Raw genomic sequence first — 20,774 nt, forward strand, 5'->3', positions numbered from 1 at the left:
TCAGAAAGAATAGAGATAAAAGGAGAGCCTAGAGAAGAAAAACCTTGCTTTCTTTCTTCTTCTCAGAACTGTAAATATTGTCTTTACCAAATGCTTCCCCTAGTCCCCAAATAAAACCATGCTTGCTTGAAGCTTTCCAGTTGGATGGTAGTAGTAAAATCAATCTTCAATCAATCAAAAAACATTTATTGAACACCTATTGTGCTGTCAGGCACTGTGCTAAGCTCAGGAGATACAGAAAGATGCAAAAGACATTCTGTACCCTCAAGAAGCTTACAGTCTAATAGGGGAGACAACATGCAAAGAAATCCATACAAAGCAAACTATATACAAGATAAATAGGAAATATTAACAGCTCAAAGGCACTATAATTAAGAAGGGCCGGGAAAAGCTGCCAGTAAAAGACAGGATTTTAGTTTGAATTCAAAGGAAACCTGGGATGATCAAAGGTAGAATTGAGGAAGAAGAGCTTTCTAGGCCTGAGGAACAGCCAGAAAAAATGCCTAGACCTGAGAGATGGTATATATGTTTTTTTTTCACTTTGTATGGTTTGGGGGGAAAAGAAGGAAAAGGGAGAGAAGGAATATGAGAAACACTCACAGGGTTAATTAACATTCAACGTTAATCATCATTACTGTGTCCCCACTTGGTCTTTTTGAATGAGGTGTATAATCCAGAGGCAGGTGTATAAAATGAGAAGTTTTCCAAGAGCATCATTAAGAAAGTGGGGCACTCGGCACTTGGAGCATTAGGTGCACTAAGCAGGATGCTTTGGTCCATAACAATACCACTGGTGGTACTAAAGATGTGGTTCATAACCACATCCTCACGGGTGTTTGATAGCTCAAGTGGAGAGAGCAATCCTTCTAGGAGGAATAGGCCAGCCGCTCTCCATAGTTCTTAGCTGTATTAAAGGATGATCCCCAGGATCTTCATCTTCCCTCCTCTCTGGTCATCTCCCTTCCCGGAGAGCATTCTACAATTTACAGCAGACATTACTTTCCTTTCTGGCTTGACCTCTTTGTGGGATTATAATTTTCTCCCCTCCCAAAGTGGGGAGTAGACTGACCTTGGGCCTGTTCTATCCCTGATTCTTAGCAAATGACTCATTGTAATGCTACCATCTGAACCTCTCTGCCTGACAGCATGGATCTGTCAGATTTCCACCCTGCTGTAGGTCTCTGGGAAACCACTGCTCACAGGATGCAGATCCTTGCTGTCTTTCAGATGAATCCAAGAGTCTCCTGTCACAGTCTGTAAAGTAGGGGCTGTGTTGTTTCTGTCATTGTGGCATTTCTACTTCTCTACCATCTTTTACATTCCCCGGAGTTGCTAAAAAACATTCCATTTCATTACATGTATAGTAATACACATAGGAGTCAGGGAGATAGAGGAAAAGGTGGAGGACATTGACGACATGGCCTCTAGCACTTTATTTATGAGAACATCCAGAAATCTCTATCTACATCTGGTAAAAGAATCGTGTCAATTCTGCCCTTGAGACATGGATCAGGCAATGTTGCCAGCATATATTTTTTTCCTTCCCAATAATTTACTGATTCTGGAGTCTGATGGCAGAGCTCAGATGATCATTTTTCTCTTCATGTGAGTGAAGCATTGGTTTGATTTTTTTATTCTTGTTTTTTTCCCCCAAATAAGAGGGAAGCACATCACACAAATATAAGCACCAACCTGACATACTAGTGACCCTGCAAGCATACTGATTTGTACTTTGTTTCTGATTGAACTAACAAGGAGGGCTGGGTTTCAGAGTCAGTAGTAAGATGCTTGCAAAGACCTAGAATCCCAGAATGGTGCTTAAATGGTAGCCCAGGAAGACTTTAGAAAATATTACCCTTGGAATAAAAAATGAAATAAAGGCTGTAACAACCACTTAAAGATTCTAATACACTTTTCATGGGGAGAAGGGATTATTCACCCTCCTGTTGACTGCTTCAAGTTCCCCTTAAGTCTGAGAATTTCTTAAACAGCTATACAATAGGGCAGTTCATTGGCTGCCAGATTCATGATGTGCTTGGTATTTAGTATTGACTGAAGTAATCTCCTGGTATGTATACCAAAGAGAATACTGCAGAATGAAAGATATTCAGTAAGTGAAGATACCATTACATCCTCCCCCATCAGTTAAAAATGTTAAGAACAAATCTGAATTGGAGTGGAGTGTTCTTGTTCATTTGGAAATAAGGAAAGTCCTTTTCCCTCTGGCTCTGTCCTACCCTGCCATCACATCTCTTGCACTTAAGATATGGGGGTACATAGCCCTCAGGTACGTCACATGGGATGATGCAGTTGGCAGATGGTAGTTGGACAGGTTCTCACAAGAAGGGAACTTTAGGTTTTCAAAAGATTAGAAGGGACCTCGGAGACGGTCTGAACAGAACTTCATGTGATTTGAACTTCTGAACAAGAATTTCCTCTACAAATCCTTAAATTGTCATCCAGTCTCTTCCTGAAGATCTCTGATGAGAGGGAATTCACTACTACTCAAGGTAACTCATTCTACTTTTAGATAACTCTAATTGTGTTGCAATAAAATTATATTGATATTTGATATATTACAGGAAAAACTGTAATACCACAGGCTCTGAAGAAGTAAAAATGAGAGTAACAGGTACATAGTGTCTGTGAGCAGGCTGCACCATGTAATCAATCCAGAACTTTCAAGAAGAACAAGAATAAACAATGTCATTAAAGAAATGAATGCTAGGAAGAAGACGTAGGCTGGCCACATGATGAGAGAGGATAGGTGGTCATCCAGAAGGCTCCACTAGAGGCTTTGAGATGTCAGGGGAAAATGAGGAAGACCTCCAATTAGGGATGTACTGGAACTGCCTTGAAGTAGTTCATGAGAGCTGATGGATAAATTTTCAGTACGAACATTTACATCTCAGAAATGGGTAAAATGTTACAAATTAGGGCCTGATTTATTATTTTGTTGATTTTCTAGTCTTAAGAAAGTGATGCAGAAAATGTTAATAACATAGATTAAACTTAATAAAAGTGTGCCATTTGTGCTTTTTTTGAGAACTAGTTGTTAACATTTGCCAGCATTTTCTTGCCTCTAGCATATTGGGGGAACACTTGGGACAAGCTTAGGGAGGGACATGAACAAGATTTTCATAGGATGAGCAGACAAGTTTGGGTTGAGGTCTACACTGTTGGAAATAGCTTTGAAAATGAGATCACATAGGGACCAGCTAGGTGGTGCAGTAGATAGAGCACTGGCCCTGAAGTCAAGAGGACCTGAGTTCAGATCCAACCTCAGACCAAACACTTGCCACTTACTAGCTGTGTGACCCTGGGCAAGTCACTTAACTCCAATATGTATACATGCTTGTCATACACATATATAAAATTATATACATATATAATCAAACCATTATGAAGCAAAGATGTGTTTTATACTCCTAAAAATGTGCAGCCACACCCTATTATATCTTAATGCTCAAGGAATATGTGCTCTCACCAATGGAATGAAACAGGAAAGCATTTATTAAATACTTACTATGGGCCAAACACTGTGCTAAGAGGTGGGGACACAGATAGAAAAATAAGACAGTCCTTGCTCTTAAGGATCTCACATTATAATCAGAGGAGAAAACACAGGTGGCAGGGTCAGCTTCAGGACAAACAATAAGGCTAGGTGGTCCTTAGGGATAAAGCACTAGGGCAGGTGATAAGGCCCTATGGACGTTGGAGGAAATGTTCAGGCTGACGGTCAGCTAATGGCCATTTGGAAGGAAACAGTGGGTCCTAGAGCCATAGTAGAAGTGAGATTGTGGATTACTTCAGGCAGAGGTGGAGATAGGGGTAAGGGTCAACATCCAGCTGAGAGTGGGAATCTAGTGACTGATGGAAATTGGGAAGTAGAAGTTGGAGCAAGGTAAGAAAAGGATTCCCCAAAGCCTGCTCCTGCTGTTCCCTCAAGCGTCCACTGGCATGTTGATAATGGGCAGGCTGGGCTAGAAGAGAAGGTCCCTTGATCCTCCCCTCAGCTCAACCTGCTGGTCCAGGACAGGTGTGTACACATCACAACCTCACTACATCTTTTCATCTTTCGTGACCCTTGTCTTCCGCAGAATATGTACCCAGTATGGGGAAATTTCAAAGGGGAATTTCTTTTCTTGACAGAGCTGATTCTCTGTAGCCTGTTCTCTATAATCAGTTCCCTGCTTCAGCTCAGTGCTGTCTGTTGTATTTTTAAAACTATTATCTTCTAATTTAAGGGAAACTAAAGCAAAAATTCACATGCCACCAATATTAGCCATGCAAAATAGAGAGCCAAAATGTTCCTAAATGATCATAATTTGGCAAGAGTTAGTAGACAGCAGAGACTAAGTTATCATGTGTTTAAGTATGCTATGAACAGAATGCCCTCATTTTTCTAGCCTTTGGTCAAGCTGGACCTGAGGTAGAGTGGCATAGTTGAACAAAACAATAGATTTGAGTCAGAGGACCTGGGTTCAAATCCTAGCTCTATTACTACCTATGTGACCATGGGCAAGAGTGACTATGTTTGACCATGATTCTCCTCCTACCTCTCTGACCTCTCCTTATTAGTTTTTTCCACCAGTTATTCTTCCTCTATGTGACTATCCCTAAAGTCTGTCAGTTTTCTGACAGAGAAATCTAAGTAACTTCCAAATTTATAACTTAACCAAGTCTTTTCTTTCCCTGCTCCTCAGTTCTCCCTTCATCTTCAGTCTTCAAACACATGTCCCAAATTGAACTCGAGCCCACCCCCAAAATGCTGCTTCTTCCAACCTCTCTCTCTTTGTGGATGTCAACATTTTTCTTCCAGTTATCCAAGCTTGAAAACTTGGAATCATCTTTGGACTTGTCTCTCTTCCTCATCCCCAAATCCAATTAATTGCTAATTCTACCATCTTAAATATATATGTATACATATGTTTATGTTTACACATTTATATATGTTTACACATATGATATGTAATTAACATATAAACATATATTTTTATGCTTAATATATAATATATATTTAGGATGGTAGAATCAGAGCATGTCTGTAGGTAGAGGAAAAGGAACCAGTGGAGAATAGGAATTAAAAATGAGAGAAAATACTGTTACTAGGACTATGTACTCCAAAGAGGATCATATATATTCAAGTATATATACTCAAGGAAAAGGAAAAGGGTCCACTTGCACAAAAATATTTATAGCAGCTCTTTTGTATAGTAGCAAAGAATTGGAAACTGAAGGGATGTCCATCAATTGGGGAATGACTGAACAAGTTATGGTATATGATGAATGTTGATGAAATACTATTGTGTGTACTAGAAATACGGAAGGAGAGGGTTTCAGACAAACCTGAGAAAACTTATATGAACTGATGCAAAGTGAAGCGAGAAGAACCAGGAGAACAATTTACACAACAACAGCAATACTGTAAAGATAATCAACTTCGAAGTCTTAGGAACTCTGATCAGCCCAATGACCAACTATAGTTCTAAAGGACGCATGATGAAACATGCTAGCTACCTCCAGGTAGAGAGCTGTTGAGCTCAGAGTGCAGACTGAAACATAGTTTTTTTCTCTTTCAAAAAAAATGGGATCAAGTATGAATGACTGATGGAGAAAGATTCCAGAGGAGACGGGATGCACTGAAATCCTAAGCGGGGCTCATCTTGGCAAGAAAATGGGTCACCTTTTTCTCTCTGACTAGATGGAGAGGAGAGAATAGGTTTATGTGAGTGGAGAAGGAAAGTTGAGGTAGTTCATGTCAGGTGATCCCAATCTTCTTTGTAAAATAGGACATATGATTATCTGATGAGAAGAAAGGATATTGGGTATAGAGTAGGGGGCTTGAAGAGAAAGGCTAAGGTATGGAATAGCCACTTTTGGAAATGTGATAGGGAATCACTAAAAGATGAATTAAAAGATTGTTGTACAGCCACTGGAGCCCAACTGAGAGAGCATAGTATTAGTCTGTAGTGGACTCATCATGACTTTCTCCAATAATGGTAAGTATGTTCTGAAGCAGAGTGGAAAAGATTGATATGGATTACATAGGGTAAACAGAGAGAGAAAAGGGTGTCTAATTGTGAATGTACAGTATCTGTGTGGAATATGTATCTGCTTTATCTCAGTTTCATCTCAATGATGCTGTCTGTCTTCTTTCTATCCCCTCCATCCCCCTCACCTTCTGTAGTTTATGGAACTCATTGTTGCCTGGTAGGTAGGGAGGCAGCAAGAAAGGGTATCAGGGTAGGTAAGTCTGTGGGGCTCTTTGTCTCACTAAGTGCTCCAGGGATTGAAAAAGTTTAAGAACTATAGCCACATTAAAAACTGAAGACATGGGGCACAAAGAATGGTGCCTGGGCAGTGAATGGCAATGGACATTTCTAAAGATGACAGAATTTATTTTATTCAACCTAAATGCATAAAAGTACAGGTGGGAACATTATTTATGCAGGTATATGCAAATGATTTTATAAAATAAGTAAAGCCCTTCTGCTTTTTGCAAGTTGCCAAGGTGGTTCCTGATATTTTAAAAGCTATAGACCTTTAAATGTAGTCTAATGAGTGTTGGAATCCCTCTATCAGAATCACTGACATTGTCAGGGCAAATTTATTTATTTTTGCTCCTAAGAGATGCTTACAAGGTTCTCCTCACCACCATGACCAGGGTGGTATCCACAGAGATAAAACTCTTAGAAATTATTGAGGAGTAAATCACAATATTCAAAGCAGGGAATGTTGGCCTAGAAAACATAAACCCATCTGACCCCACGTATCTGGTACAGTGAATTCCTAAGCTCAGAAATATGGGGCCCGGCTGTGCATGCCATATTGGTGTTGTAAGACTGGCAGTGGGTTGGCTTCAGCATGGTCTATTTCAAACTCTTTCACAGTGCCCAGTGTTGCGTGTTCCCAGATGACATTTGGTTGGCAGAAGCTGGGCCACCAAAGCTGGCGGCCTGGAATTTGGCCCACTGTGTTTTGACAAACATATAATTGACCATCTGACTATGTAACTGCACTAGGGTCACTAGGAGAACCTAGGTCTACATTCGGTTCCTACTAGTCCTCTTGTTCATCTACAAGTCCATTTCTTAGAGAGCCAAGGAATGGCTCCTTCACAAAAAAATCACACACGCTAACTTCCCTCCCTCCACCCCCAACACACACATGCAAAAGAGAATATGGTAAATGTGGCATAAGCTATTGAGAATTTTCTTAACATTGTCTTGTCAGCTCAAAGTGAACTAGAGAAAAGCACATTTATGATGAACCCTGATAGAGTGAGAAGAAATGAATATTTCTGAATTTTTGTCAACTCATGACTGTGTGCAAGTTGAGAGTCAGTTTGGTGGTGTGGAACTTTTGCTCTAAAAAAGACAGCAATGGGGAAATTATGTAAAATTTAGGGAGTAATTGACTGTAGGGGAACAATATTAAGAGACTGCGCTGCATTACATATGAATAAAGATGGCTGCTATTTAAGAGCAAGAAAAGAGATGGGGAAAACTCTCTTTTCCCTGATTCCATTCTGGTCCAAATGTTACAATCTCCCATTATGCAATATTCACCTTTCAGGAGGACCAACAACTCAGGAGCAGAGACAACCATTTCTTAATGTCCCCTCTGATCAGGCAGGCACAGAGACATAGCAGCAATTCATCTCTGACAGCCGAGGTGGCAAGCAGGAGGCCTAGTTCTGTGACCCATACTAGATTAATATGTAATTGGGAAACATTTGATGAAATAAAGATACCCAAAAACATAGGTAATATTAATATGTGTTTTTCTAAGTCAACATCTGGTCCCGTTCCCCCCCCCCCCAGGGATTTTTATGTATCCTTTAGTGGCCCCCATTTCTTTTTCAGTGTGACACCACTGTCTTAGAGGACAAAGGCTGTGACTTTTGGGATAATACTTAGCTGAGGAGCATATCCACAAGGCACTGAATGCACATTACTGCAAAGCAGAGGTGGGTGATAAAAACAAACCAAGCCAAACTAGCAGCAGTACAGCAAGAGAGCAGGAGCTGTCTTTAAGTTTTTTGGAAGATTGTTACAAGCACTTGGTACTGAAAGAAAGAGAGCCAGAGGCCCAAAAATACTGTAGCAACAGTAGTTACAATAGTGTAGGTTGTTTGTTGCCTGTTGTCGTTGGCCTTGTTATTGACAGAGGTGACAGCAGGAGGGAGGAACACATGCTGGGTGAAACTGGGGATGCTCTGTGTGTGTGTGTGTGTGTGTGTGTGTGTGTGTGTGTGTGTAAAACGGAGAATCCCGTTGTAGCGGGAATCATCCTTTTTCATTTCTTCATTTAAGAATAATTTCATATTACTTTCCTTGTCCTAAAAGGTGATGATCAGAGCCGAAATAAATAAATCTAGGCTGTGGAAATCCTACACATAAGAAAGGGGTGGGTTGCACAAACTAAATGTCCAAGTCATCTGCTTTAGGGCAGCATGACTGGAGAGAGATTTGGCAGCAAAGTATAGTAGGATAACAATAACTCACATTTATATAGTGTTTTAAGATATGCAAAACACTTTGTATATTTTCTCACAACAAATCCTATTACATCAGTTATTGTTATCCCTATTTTAAAGGAGAGGAAACTGAGGCTGAAGAGATAAAGTGGCTTATTCATGGTCACCCAGCTAAGTTAGCATCAGGGGTAGGATTTGAACCCAGGTTTCATCTGTCTCAAAGCCTAGCATTCTTTTTCACTACTGGAACAATCAATCAATAAGCGCCTACTATGTGCCAGGCCTTATGCTAGTTATTGGCAGTTCATGTATAAAGAATGAAACAATTCTTACTCATAATAAGGGGAAAGAACAAGTACATATAAAAATACATATAGCATAAATATAAAATCAACAAATACAGGTATATCCACACATGTACATGCACCTACACCACACCAATGAGTTAGATACAATGTAGTTTGGGCAGGAGTGCACCAGCAGTTGGGAAGCCAGGATATCTGGTCTGAGTCCTAGGTCTGACACTTGTTATATACCAGCAGGTGAGTTGCTTTACCTATCTGAGTCTTAACTTTTCTCATCTGTAAAAGTGAGGCAAATAATACTTGAACTGATTAATGGGATTTTTATGGGCAAGTACTTTATAAATTGTAAATCACTGTATACATGTGAGCTGTTCTCATCATCCTCATCCTCGAAGGGATGTTCTGAGGACCAAAAAAGCTAATATATGTAAAGTAGTTTATCAGCCTTTAAGAGTTGAAAGCTACTGCTGTTACAGAGTTGTCTTTTCTTTGTCTATGGCTAAAAAGGAAGGACAAAGGAAATTCCACTTGGGATCAGAGCAATGGAACAGAAAAGGCACCTGGAGAATTAAGCACATAGTCAGGCCTAATTAAAAATCAGGGTCAAAATCTGGAATTGGATCCTGGACTAAATGCAAGGCTTGGGACAGGCACCTAGGATAGAGAGGCTCATTCCAAGAAGAGAGAAAGGAGGCAGAAGGAGCTGATGTTATCTTACTGTGAATGAAAGGCAAGTTAGGAACACTTAGGAGCCTAATTTTCTGACCAGTTCCCAAGGCACTTTCTTCTGTTTTGGATGAGGCACTGGGGTGACATCATTGCAGTTATCAGCTATTTATATGGGGCACTTGTGTACAGTAGTGCTATCAGAAACTCAAAAGAACATCTGGATTATATTTACCCCACTGAAAAAGGAATTGACTCATGCTTTGGAACTATCTAAATGATCAAAAAACCCACCTTGGGGAGGGGAGTGGGGTGGAAAGGCTGCAAGTTTTCTATAGGCTACTGCTCTCTTCCTTCCTCATTCTCCTTCCCCATTTCCCTTTTCACATGCTCAGAAGGTAAAGCTCTATCTGGCTCTGCCCCCACTAGAAACTGATATAAGGTAGAAAGAATTCCAGAGTGGATCTGTCAATTAGGTTTTCCCTTCAAAATTCTTCTCCTCAATTTTGTCCTTTCAGTTATAGGTCTCCAGGCCCCAGCGCTGGTGGCTCATGTGTGTGAGGCTGCCCTGGAGCCCTGACGTCATAATTAACCAGGGCACTGCAGCCAGGAGAGTACCATGCTGACTCATGCCTAGTGATGGGAGGATTAATGCCTCTTCTAACACAAAGCTATTATGTGAACTCTTTTTCCATAAAAGAATGGCGACAAAAAATTATTTGCTAGTCAGAATATAAGCAATATGCAAAACTAGGTAACCCAAAGGGAACAAGGCTGAGGCACTAAGTGTTAACTGTAAACAGGCACATGCACACCCTCCAAAGCATTAATAGACCCTCTCTATCAGCACTACAAGTGAGAATAACAAGACTTGTCAGGGGCAGGTAGGAACCACCCCTGCTGTATAAATGCATAATACATGGCACAGGTCTTATGGGACTTTAATCAATCTCCTTTCTCTGTCAAATAAATGTCAGATTAGGCTTCACCCACTGCATATTCTTTGGAGACTTCTACTTCCCTCGATCTGTCTGCATGCATCTGCAAGGAACATTTACAGAAAGGGCCAGAAGGACTCTCTTTCTGTGCAAATGGCTACAGCATAAGGAATACCCCAGGGCTGGAAATGGAATAAAGCTTTTTATTGCTGTGGACCAGGGAAAGTGGCCACAGGAGAGAGAGAGAGGCACAGTCAGGAGGATGCCGACTACTGCTTAACCCAGCAGGCTTATCTGAGTGGGTGTCATCACCAGCAGGAAGACTTCTTACCCAGGGGGCTAGGGTTTATAGCTGAATGGCAGCATTCCTAGGGCTCCAATGCTCCTACCAATGACCTTAGAGAGACTCTTCTTACTATTCAGGCAGCTAAAAGTGAAAGTCAGCACAGTCCTATTCAGGGCTGCTTAGGTTAGGGCTTAAATCATGACAATGCTTTCTTATAATTTCTAACTGAAATTCAATTTTTTAAAGAGAGAGAGAGAGAGAGAGAGAGAGAGAGAGAGAGAGAGAGAGAGAGAGAGAGAGAGAGAGAGAGAGAGTGTGAGAGAGAGAGAGAGAGAGAGAGAGAGAGAGAGAGAGAGAGAGAGAGAGAGAAACTCCATACTACAAATATGACACATAGTCCTAAGGAGTTTTGGGGGGCTTTCTGCTTTTGCATTAAAGTACATTTTTAATAGTTATTATACCAACTGCTGATAAGTATTAAGAATCCTGGGGTAAAGAGTTGCAAACTTTGGCCTGAAGTAAAAATTAATGAATGTTGGACAAAGTGCTTTGCACTTCAGTGGTGCCCAGTGAATACTTATTGATTGATTGGTATAGCAGGACAAAAAACAAAACTGTTATCAGTTCCTGAGTAACGTCAAGTGCATTCCTAAACAGCAACAGGTTTTGCAAATAGCCACTGCTATCAGCCCAAAAGACAAATTGGAATGGGTCTTTCCAACTAGACTCCTGGACAGCAATGTTGGTCAATGGTGTCATCTCCAAAAGTAAAGAAAATGACAAATAGACCCAGTATTATGTTTTGAACCTGCAGCAAAGTCAACTAATAAACATGATGAAAATGAATGATCATTTTTCAAATCGGAGTCTTCCCTGAAAGGTGATAAAATAGATTTACTTACAGAAGAGGAGGGGATGAGACCCTTCAGGGACAGATCAGGGATTGACTGTTGAGCTGAAAAAAAAAACAAAAGGAAAAATGAAACCATTAAAAATAAAGCAAATGATATGGCGAAAAGAAGAAAAGCAAGCCTGGCTCAGCAGGGAATCTGGTCAAGCAGTAGGAGCCCATGTAGTTTGTTACCTGCAACACAAAGAGAACAGAGAATGCTGCTTCAGGGAAGGAGTTTCCAAAGGGGCAGGCCTCCTGCAATGGTGACTGACAGGGCACTTGTCATAGAGAACATCACCATTTTCTATGTGGATTCTGATACTCTGATTTCTATCACAAGTATGATCTAAAATATGAGAAAGCATCACCGTGTCATTCATGATCAATTGACTAGACAAAGAAAGAGAAAGCATCAAACCTTGATACGGGTCAAACTTTGATTAATTTTGTCTTTCCTAAGGTTAAGGTGAGCTATATAGGAAACCTGGAAGAAGACAATTGCCCCAAGAACAGTTGTCATTAGGAACGTTGTCTTTGGCATCTTCTTTCTCCCTGTCTGTCTTCCTTCCTCCCCCAGGCTACTTGCCCCAAACTTCATCCAGATAGGCCTCCCTCCTCTCCTATTGATCTGAATAAGTGATCTGATAAATGATACACATCGAGGTCAGAAACTTACTGTGCTACCCTATACAATAGCATTTACATCTTTAAAAGAAAGAAGGCAATGCTTAATTCAAATGAATAAATATTTAATGGTGGAATTTCAGGTATCAGGAAAAAAGTCAGCTAGGTGGTACAGGGGAGAGACTGCCAGACCTGGAAACAGGAAGACTGGAGTTAAAATCTAGCCTCAGACACATACTATCTGTGTGACCATGAACAAGTCATTTAATTTCTCCTCACCTTGGTTTCTTCATCTGAAAAATGGGGATAATAATAGTACTTACCTCCCAGGGGTGTTGTGAATAATATTTGTAAAGCACTTTGTAAAGTATAAAGTGCCATATAAATGCTACCTAGCTAGCTATGGGGGCAGAGGGTTGTTTTTCTCTTGGTGTCTATCATCAGTCAACCTGAAGGCTAACTTGGTCATTAATTCTTGTTAGGCTATTCCTTAAAAGGATATAATTAAGGTAATTGAAGACCCAAGGCACCTCAGCAAACCAATAAAGGTGTCGGAAAAACAAAGAAATAGATAGCTATTTTAGAAGCTCTGTCATAAAACTATTTTAGAAGAATTCAAGCAAAAGGATTCATTTAAAAGAAGGACAACAGGACTGGACCAGAGGAAGGGGCAACCCAGGAGAAAGCACTTCTAGAAAACTTGCTGGATGAGTGCTCCATCAACAGCCATAAGAATCCCCCAGAGAAATGCAATATACTTTATAATAAATGTCACATGACTGATTCCTACAGAAGACTAAGGCCTTTAAAAGAATATTCATGATAAAAATGTGAAGTCTGAATTGAAATGTCTGCCAATGTGAAAATATTTCCAAAACGTTTCCAGGAATGAGTTTAATGAGATCTTTCAATAGGATAACCAGGGCATATATGATTCACAGGGGATAGTTATGTTTGTCTTTAGGCCTTCTTTTCTTTATGACTTTGGACAAATCATTTTACTTCTCAGGGCCTCTATCTCCTCATTAGAAAAAGAAGGAGTTATATTACATGATCCTGATGATCCCTTCTAAGTCTCGTATGTCATGATGTAGAAAGACTTTGGTCATTAAAATGACTTCGGTTTTGCTTAATTATAGTTTCCTATTCTAATACAAGCTTGTTGTCCCCTCCCCTGAAGGAAGAGAAAGAACCAGATCAGCTAATTTTCTATTAAATCCTCCATTATAGATCCAATAATTCTCTTTAGCCTATGTTATAGCTACCATTATCCATGTTTAGTGCTACTGGTATTTTGTGGTGCTTAATATGTAAAATAAAAATAATTTTTTCATTTCAAATTTTAATGAGCATATATTACAAAAAAGTAAGTAATTCGGAGTTAAAGTTCAAATGTTGTCAGGCTGTAACAGGATAAATGGTCCCTAAGTTGACCCAGCACATCTAAAGGCTAGAATGCAAAATATTATTCTTTCTGGACTTAAAACGACAGAGGCCATGAGTGATATGAATCTGAGATGCAGAGAAAGATCACAGTGTGTATGCCACTGTCTAAGACAAATTACAGCCAAATTAAATTGGGGATTTTACTGGATATAATTGTTGTCTTTATATATTAATGAATAACAATAATACATGATCCCAAATTGAATAGTAAAGCTAAAATTTAATCTCAGAGTTCTTACACTATTCATAAATGTTCATAAACGTCAGAAGACCCCTACTCCTTGATTGAATTACAATCTAGTATGCAATTTTGAGAACAAGTATTAATCTACATAGATTTATTTTTCTACAAGTCAAATTGTTATTTTATTGATATGTGCCCTTTTCCCCTAAATGATATTCACCTTATGTCTTCAAGTTTTTTTTTTTAATCTAGAATCCTAGGAAGAATCTGTGATAGTTTCACAAAAGACTAAAAATATTTGCATTAAGCATATTAAGTCCCAAAGCCACTGATATCACTCAAAGGACTGGAAAACTGCCATGATTTAATACCTGAAGCACTTGTTCAGTTTTGTCTGAGTCTGCCTGACCCTGTGAACCACACTGCATACTAATACCATCCATGGGGTTTTCTTAGCCAAGAAACTGGAGAGGTTTGCCAAGGAGTGTCATTTCCTTCTCTAGTGGATTAAGGCAAACAGAGGTTTAGTGACTTGCCAGGGTCACACAGCTAGTGTGTCTGAGGCTGGATTTGAACTCAGGTCTTCCAGACTCCAGGCCTAGCGCTGTAGCCACTGAACCACCTAGCTGCCATCTTCTCATTAAGCACCACTGACAGGTATATTGTGGAGGTGAGCTCTAATTCTAGCTCCGTTACTTATACAGGTAAATTATGACACAGTCATGAACTCCAAGGAACTCAAAGTACTTTTGTAGTTGCAATTTTAGCTTAATTTAGTTCATCCCTTAAGTTAAGTCACTTGGTGTTTCACAGGATAAACGGGAGAAAACCTGCTCCTTCCTGTTAACATTTCCTCAGGGAGACAGCCTGGTGTTTGTTTACAATAAGCACAAAGGTCCCCAAGAAAAGGACCTGTTTCATTTTTTGTCTAGATTCTCAGCACTTATCATAATGCTTTGTTCATGATGGCACTTGATGAATGCTGAACTGAACTGTTCCCTACCACAAAAGCCTGGTTCCTGTTGATTCCAAATGAAGCTCCACAGATCTCATTCTAAGAATTAATGTTCAGTGTGTAGAAAGACGGGCTGTACTAGGAAAGTGAGGGAAGAAGATGAGGAAAGGGCAGGGGAAATGCCATTACAAATGAAAGCCCTCTCTGACTCTGCCTTGTCTTGATCTTAGCCATGGCCACAAACAAGGGTTTGGCGTTTTGAGAACACGTGCTGCGTCTGAGTTCCTAAATGCATGAGGGAAGACTTTTTTTTTTCCTACAGACCGCCCCACCTCATCTGGAGCCATCCGATGTTATGCAGGTCAATTTGCTTCTTTTGAAATGAGGGTGGGGGAATATGCTGGATCAAATTAATCTTCTAATTTTTGTGTTTGTGAACCAAGGGGGAGCTATCATTATCTCTGCTCTGTGGTGAAAAGCAGGAGGTACACAACAAAAAAAGGTTTTTGGCAGTTAAAAATGGAGTACAGATATTTTGATTCTCATCCCAATTCATTGAGTACCAGCCTACACCATATTGAAGTCCAAGATCTTTTCAGAAAATGGCACATATAATTATGCTTCATCACTACAGCCACATGGGGGATACTCTGGGCTTCCGTGTGCTCGTCTGTAAAATGAGGGAGTTGGACAGGATGACCCCCAGGCTCCCTCAGCTCTAACTCCTCGGCCCCACCATCTTCTGAACTGACAAATACTGTAACACTCTGCTAGATAAAAAAAAACTGTAGGAAGTTAGTAAATTCATTAAGTAATTTAAAACCCCAAATTTATTTTCTCTTTTATTACGAAAAAGATAAGGTACAACTTATTCATCATGGATGAATTAGAAAACTAACATGCTATTACTCTACTGATGACATGATTGAAGCGTTAAGCACTAATCCAAAGTTCCTTAACCTTTTTGAAGGGGATAGATGGTGTGACAGTGGCCAAGGGATGATCCCTTTAAAAAAAACCCAACAAAACTTTCATATTACTGACCATTTTCTTTCATTCTACTCTTCTTTAAATTAGACAGGATCATAGCTTTGCTTCCAATGAACAATAACAACAATAACAACAATTTTGATATAAGAAATGATTCAATATATTTAAACTAAATGTGCTAAAAGTATTTTGTTAATTAATTCTTATGGGGGAGTAATTCCAAATAGGGGGATGAGGGTTTTTACCTTGTTGGTTTTCCTAACACCTTTCTAGCTTCCCATGTTTTCATAGGATGAGGCATTATTGGATTTTTAGATTCATGTGTCTCAGAATAAGTGCCAGCTTCCTAGGTTCCTGTCAATTGATACTCCATCTTTATCCTGGATACATGATTTCTTTGATCAGACAGATTCAAAAAAATTTCTGCTAGATTTAATGACATTTGATGTTTCCTGAATTTGGTAATTTTAATTCCTCATTTTTTTTAACATGGCATCAAGTTTAGTGATTTAAATGAGAGAGAGATAGGATGGAGTGATACAGATAGAGAACATGCATATTAGTCCCCCCAATCTTCATTTTACTGACTCTTCCTAACCCCTTTTTATATTTCTATTTATTTCTTCATCAGTTATAAGGTAGGGAGTGGATGTGAATGCTATACTTTCTGCAGCCAATTTTTCTCAACCGCAATATAACAATATATTTCTTCCCCCATGAGAAGAAAGACCAAGTAATTACAAAATGGCCCATCTTTCTTTAAGACACAGTTTAAAGAACCCTGAAGGACTACTATAACCTGAAAATAGGAATGAGGAAAAAAGGTAATGATAAACTATAATTAGAGTAAGAATTCAAACACCAAGTTGACAAGGTAGGTCTAGGACTCACTTTTTTCACTACCTGTGGCCCTATTGCTACTTCTGTTACACTTACCATTTGCCATCTCTTTTTGAAATTGGAGAGTCTGCCACCCAGGGCCTCACTTGTTTGATGCTGGCAAGTGGTAAGAGGGGTTAGGAAATGATTAGGGCCACTGACTTCTGGGGGAGATGGTTAAACTTCATCCTGAGAATACCCTTATAGCTATTCCATTGTACCTGTGACATAAGGTATGATATACTAGGAACTTTGATTTTTTAGATACAGTGCATAAAAATGGCACTATTCAGGGACTGCATGCATGAAATAACTCAATTCTTTTTTTTTTTTATTTAGTGAGGCAGTTAGGGTTAAGTGACTCTGAGGCCAGATTTGAACTCAGGTACTCCTGATTTCAGTGCTACGCCACCTAGCTGCCCCCTAACTCAATTATTCTTATACATGCTGTGGCATCTACTATAAATAAAAATACTGGGCTACATATAAATGTACCTTATAGTTCATATTGACTGCCATTGAATAAAACAAGGCTGTGTCCACACTGGGGCAATATTCCATAGCTGGCTCTTTGGGATGGGAGCACAACATAAAATTCAACCTATTAATTAGGCAGATGTAAAAATGATGGAGGGCACAGCTATAATAAGGGAAGTCCATAGTAGTTTTAATTAATTGTAGATGCCATTTTTAGGTGACTAGTTAGAGTCTGGTTGCTTCCCTTTAGTTGTGGAAGAACTACTATTCCACCAAGGAGGAAGAACACCACACACACTATCCGCTTCATCAGAAAGGGCTGATTAAGGTACATAGGATTCTCTGCTTGGTACTATCTAAAGATAACAACAGGGCCATAGTCCTTGTCCTACAGAAATTGATCCAATACTTACTAATACAGACACACATATATTCAACAGATAAACATAGCAGAACAAAAATATTAAGTCAAGTCAACAAGCATTTATTAAGTGCTTATTATGTGACAGGCACTATGTTAAGTGCTGGGGATACAAATACAAGCAAAAAGAAAGACAGTCCCTGCCCTCAAAAAACCTATATTCTAATGGAGAAAGACAACACATATATCTAGGAAGGGAAAGTTTTTTCCATAGAAGTATGATGGCAAAGTATGGAGAATGATAGATGGCTGCTTCTTTAAAATGTCTGTTCTAGGAGGAATTCACCAGGGGGAAAAGGGGGATCACAGGAGCAGAGGGAGAGGGCAGCTGAAGAATAAAGAAGACAAAATATGAAAGGAAGCTGAAAAATGGAAGGAGGAAGTGTTCTTGCATGGGAGCATAGTGGCAAAGTATGGAGAATGAAGGATGGCTGGTCTGGGCCCTTCCTCAAAATGGAAGCTCTGAGAGGAACTCACCAATGGGAAGAAGTCACAGGGGTTAAAGTTAGGGTTAGTGTAAGGTGTTATTTGAAAGCAAAGGATAATTACTTTAATGTTAAGGGAACAGGGTAAGATAAACTTCAAGTTTAGTAATACTCATACTCTTTATTCGTTGGTCTAGCCACTGCTATGAGTCAATTGATTTTTTGGAACAAATTTCAACTCCATCATTAAATGAACAGAAAAGCAAATATTGAAAAACAGAACAAAACAACATGGCAATTTCAATATCAGTGTAATGGAAATGAAAAACTAATGCCTTCCTCTCATCATCATATATGACCAACATGATCAGTCAATAATATTCTGTCGTTACAGTCTAGGAAGAACCATGTTACAAAAATCTAAACTTATAGAAACTGGGATTAATTAACTTGAAGAAGAGAAAGCATGAGATATATCTTGATACTGACCTGAGATTAATGTTCAGTTGTTAAATTTCTAAGGAGGATAGAATAATATTAAACTATATTGTGGGGGACTTAGGACAGACAAAAGGAAGAATTTTTCAGTGGACAAAGTGGCAAACTTTAAGAAGTTATCAGAGCTGTCAAAGAAGGTGGCAGAATTTCCCTGGAGGTCTTTGAAAGCTGCATTGTATTTGCCTTGGACAGCACAATCATGGGTGGCTCTGCTACAAGTTAGGAGGATGAACTTGATCTCTCTTAGGCCTCTTTAAGCTCCTTGTTTCTAAAATGCTTATGTACCAGACAATAGCCATGAGACTAGAGTTTAGCTCTCTAGTCTGAAATTGTGGGGAAGTTGTGCCAACTCTCTAAGCCAAAATTTCCTCATCCATAAAATGGCCTTAATAAGGAATATGATTTATATACCTTAAAGCATTATATCAATATGAATCATATCATCATGATCCCATCATCTATAACAAAAGCAAGTAGAGAAAAAGACAAACTACAGTATTTCATTAGGATTTTTTTTTTTGTGGTAGTGTCAGTCGAACATTTATTAAGCACTTGGTATATTCCAGGCATTTTGCTAAGTGCTGGGGATAAAAGGAAAGACAAAAGACAGTCTCTGCTTCCAAGGAGCTCTCAATCTAATGGGGGAGATGACATGAAAACAACTATGTAGAAACAAGTTATAGAAATGATAAATTGTCAATAATCAACAGAAGGAAGACACTAGAATTGTGAGGGATCAGGAAAGATTTCCTATAGAAGTTGGGCTTTTAGCTGAGACTTGAAGCAAACCAGAGAAGCCAGGAGGCAGAGATGAGCAGGAAGAGCACTCCAGACATGGGAAGGCAGCCAGGGAAAATACATGGAGTATCTGGTATAAGGAAGATCAAGGACAGCAGTGTCACTGAGTCAAAGACTCCATGGTGGGGGAAAGGTATGGTATAAGTTATGGTAAAAGAAGGATGAGAAAGTAGGGGAGGTAAGGCAAATTACGAAGGGCTTTGAACACCTAACAAAAGATTTTATATGTGATGTTAGAAGTGATAGGGAGGCACAAGAGTTAATTGAGTCGGGGTGGAACAGCTGGATGGAGGATGGACCGGAGTTGAGAAAGACTTATAGCAAACAGACCAACCAGCAGGCTATCACCAAGGATTATGCATGAGGTAATGAGGACCTGCATTGGGGTGGTTTAAGTGTCAGAGGGGAGAAGGAAGCAAATGTGAAAGAAGTTACGAACAGGTCTTGGCAACAGATTAGATAAGGGGAGTGAGAGAGTGAGGAATTGAGGATGACACCTTGGTTATGGAGTCTAAATGACGGGGGGGATAGCAGTGCCCTCAACAGTAGTAAGGAAGTTTGGAAGAGGGTAGAGTTTGGGGAGAAAGATAATGAGTTCAGTTTGGGATATACTGAGTTTAAGATGTCTATAGGACATCCAGTTTGAGATGTGCAATTGGCAGTTGGAGATGGAAGACTGGAGGTCAACAGAGAGGTTAGGGCTAGATAAGTAGACTGGAGAACCATCAGCATAGAGATAATTGAAACCACAGGGACTGATGAGATCAGATTACCAGGTGAAATAGTATAGAGGGAGAAGAGAAGCTAGCCAAGTTCTACTAAATTTAAAATGTATACTGAGCTTACCTATATATTCAATTTATTGAGACACATGCCACACAGACACAATTGAACAGAATACACTCTAGAGTGAATTAAGTGCAATTTTAATATGATTATCCAGAGTATAACATCATAAAAGTTAATTCTTTCATATCTAATAAATGTGACTTAACATATGTATGTGTGTATATACATATACACACATATACACACATATAGGTATACACATACATATATACGTGCTGTATATGTACATATAAAACATAAATAATATGTTATATATGCCAATTTATTATCATTATATGGCATAAATACAAATTAATTTGTTGGAACACAGAAAACAGTATACTGTGTGCGCTTTCAATGCAAACACTGAAATGAACACTAAACTGCCCTAAAATTTCTCCCAGGTCTATCTTTGTTGTAAGGAGGAAATCCAGCTGCCAATCCCTTGATAATGATCAATCTATAACTCAATCAGTTTTTATAAAGGATATTATGTTATCTAAACAGCAACTGAGTCTATTCTATGGCCCAGAATTTTGTCATAATAATAAGTGGCATTTATATAGCGATTTACTTATGATATCTCATTTGAGTCTCACTGCAATTCTGTGGTATCATAGGTATCGTTATCCCCATTTTCCAGATGAAGAGACTGACCTCAGAGACAATAAATGACTTGA

General features: G+C 39.3%; 1 long non-coding RNA gene across 1 annotated transcript in view; it reads right to left on the reverse strand.

Moving 5' to 3' along the window:
• LOC144454516 (uncharacterized) overlaps positions 1-20,774 on the reverse strand; it is a 917,779-nt gene that overhangs the window by 118,672 nt on the left and 778,333 nt on the right. Inside the window, exon 9 of the long non-coding RNA XR_013482961.1 lies at positions 11,580-11,632. This is a non-coding gene — a long non-coding RNA (uncharacterized LOC144454516). The remainder of the gene's footprint in view (positions 1-11,579; positions 11,633-20,774) is intronic.

This window comes from Phascolarctos cinereus, unplaced genomic scaffold (assembly GCF_003287225.1).
Source record: "Phascolarctos cinereus isolate Bilbo 61053 unplaced genomic scaffold, phaCin_HiC Scaffold_726;HRSCAF=1367, whole genome shotgun sequence".
Taxonomy (NCBI): Eukaryota; Metazoa; Chordata; class Mammalia; order Diprotodontia; family Phascolarctidae; genus Phascolarctos; species Phascolarctos cinereus.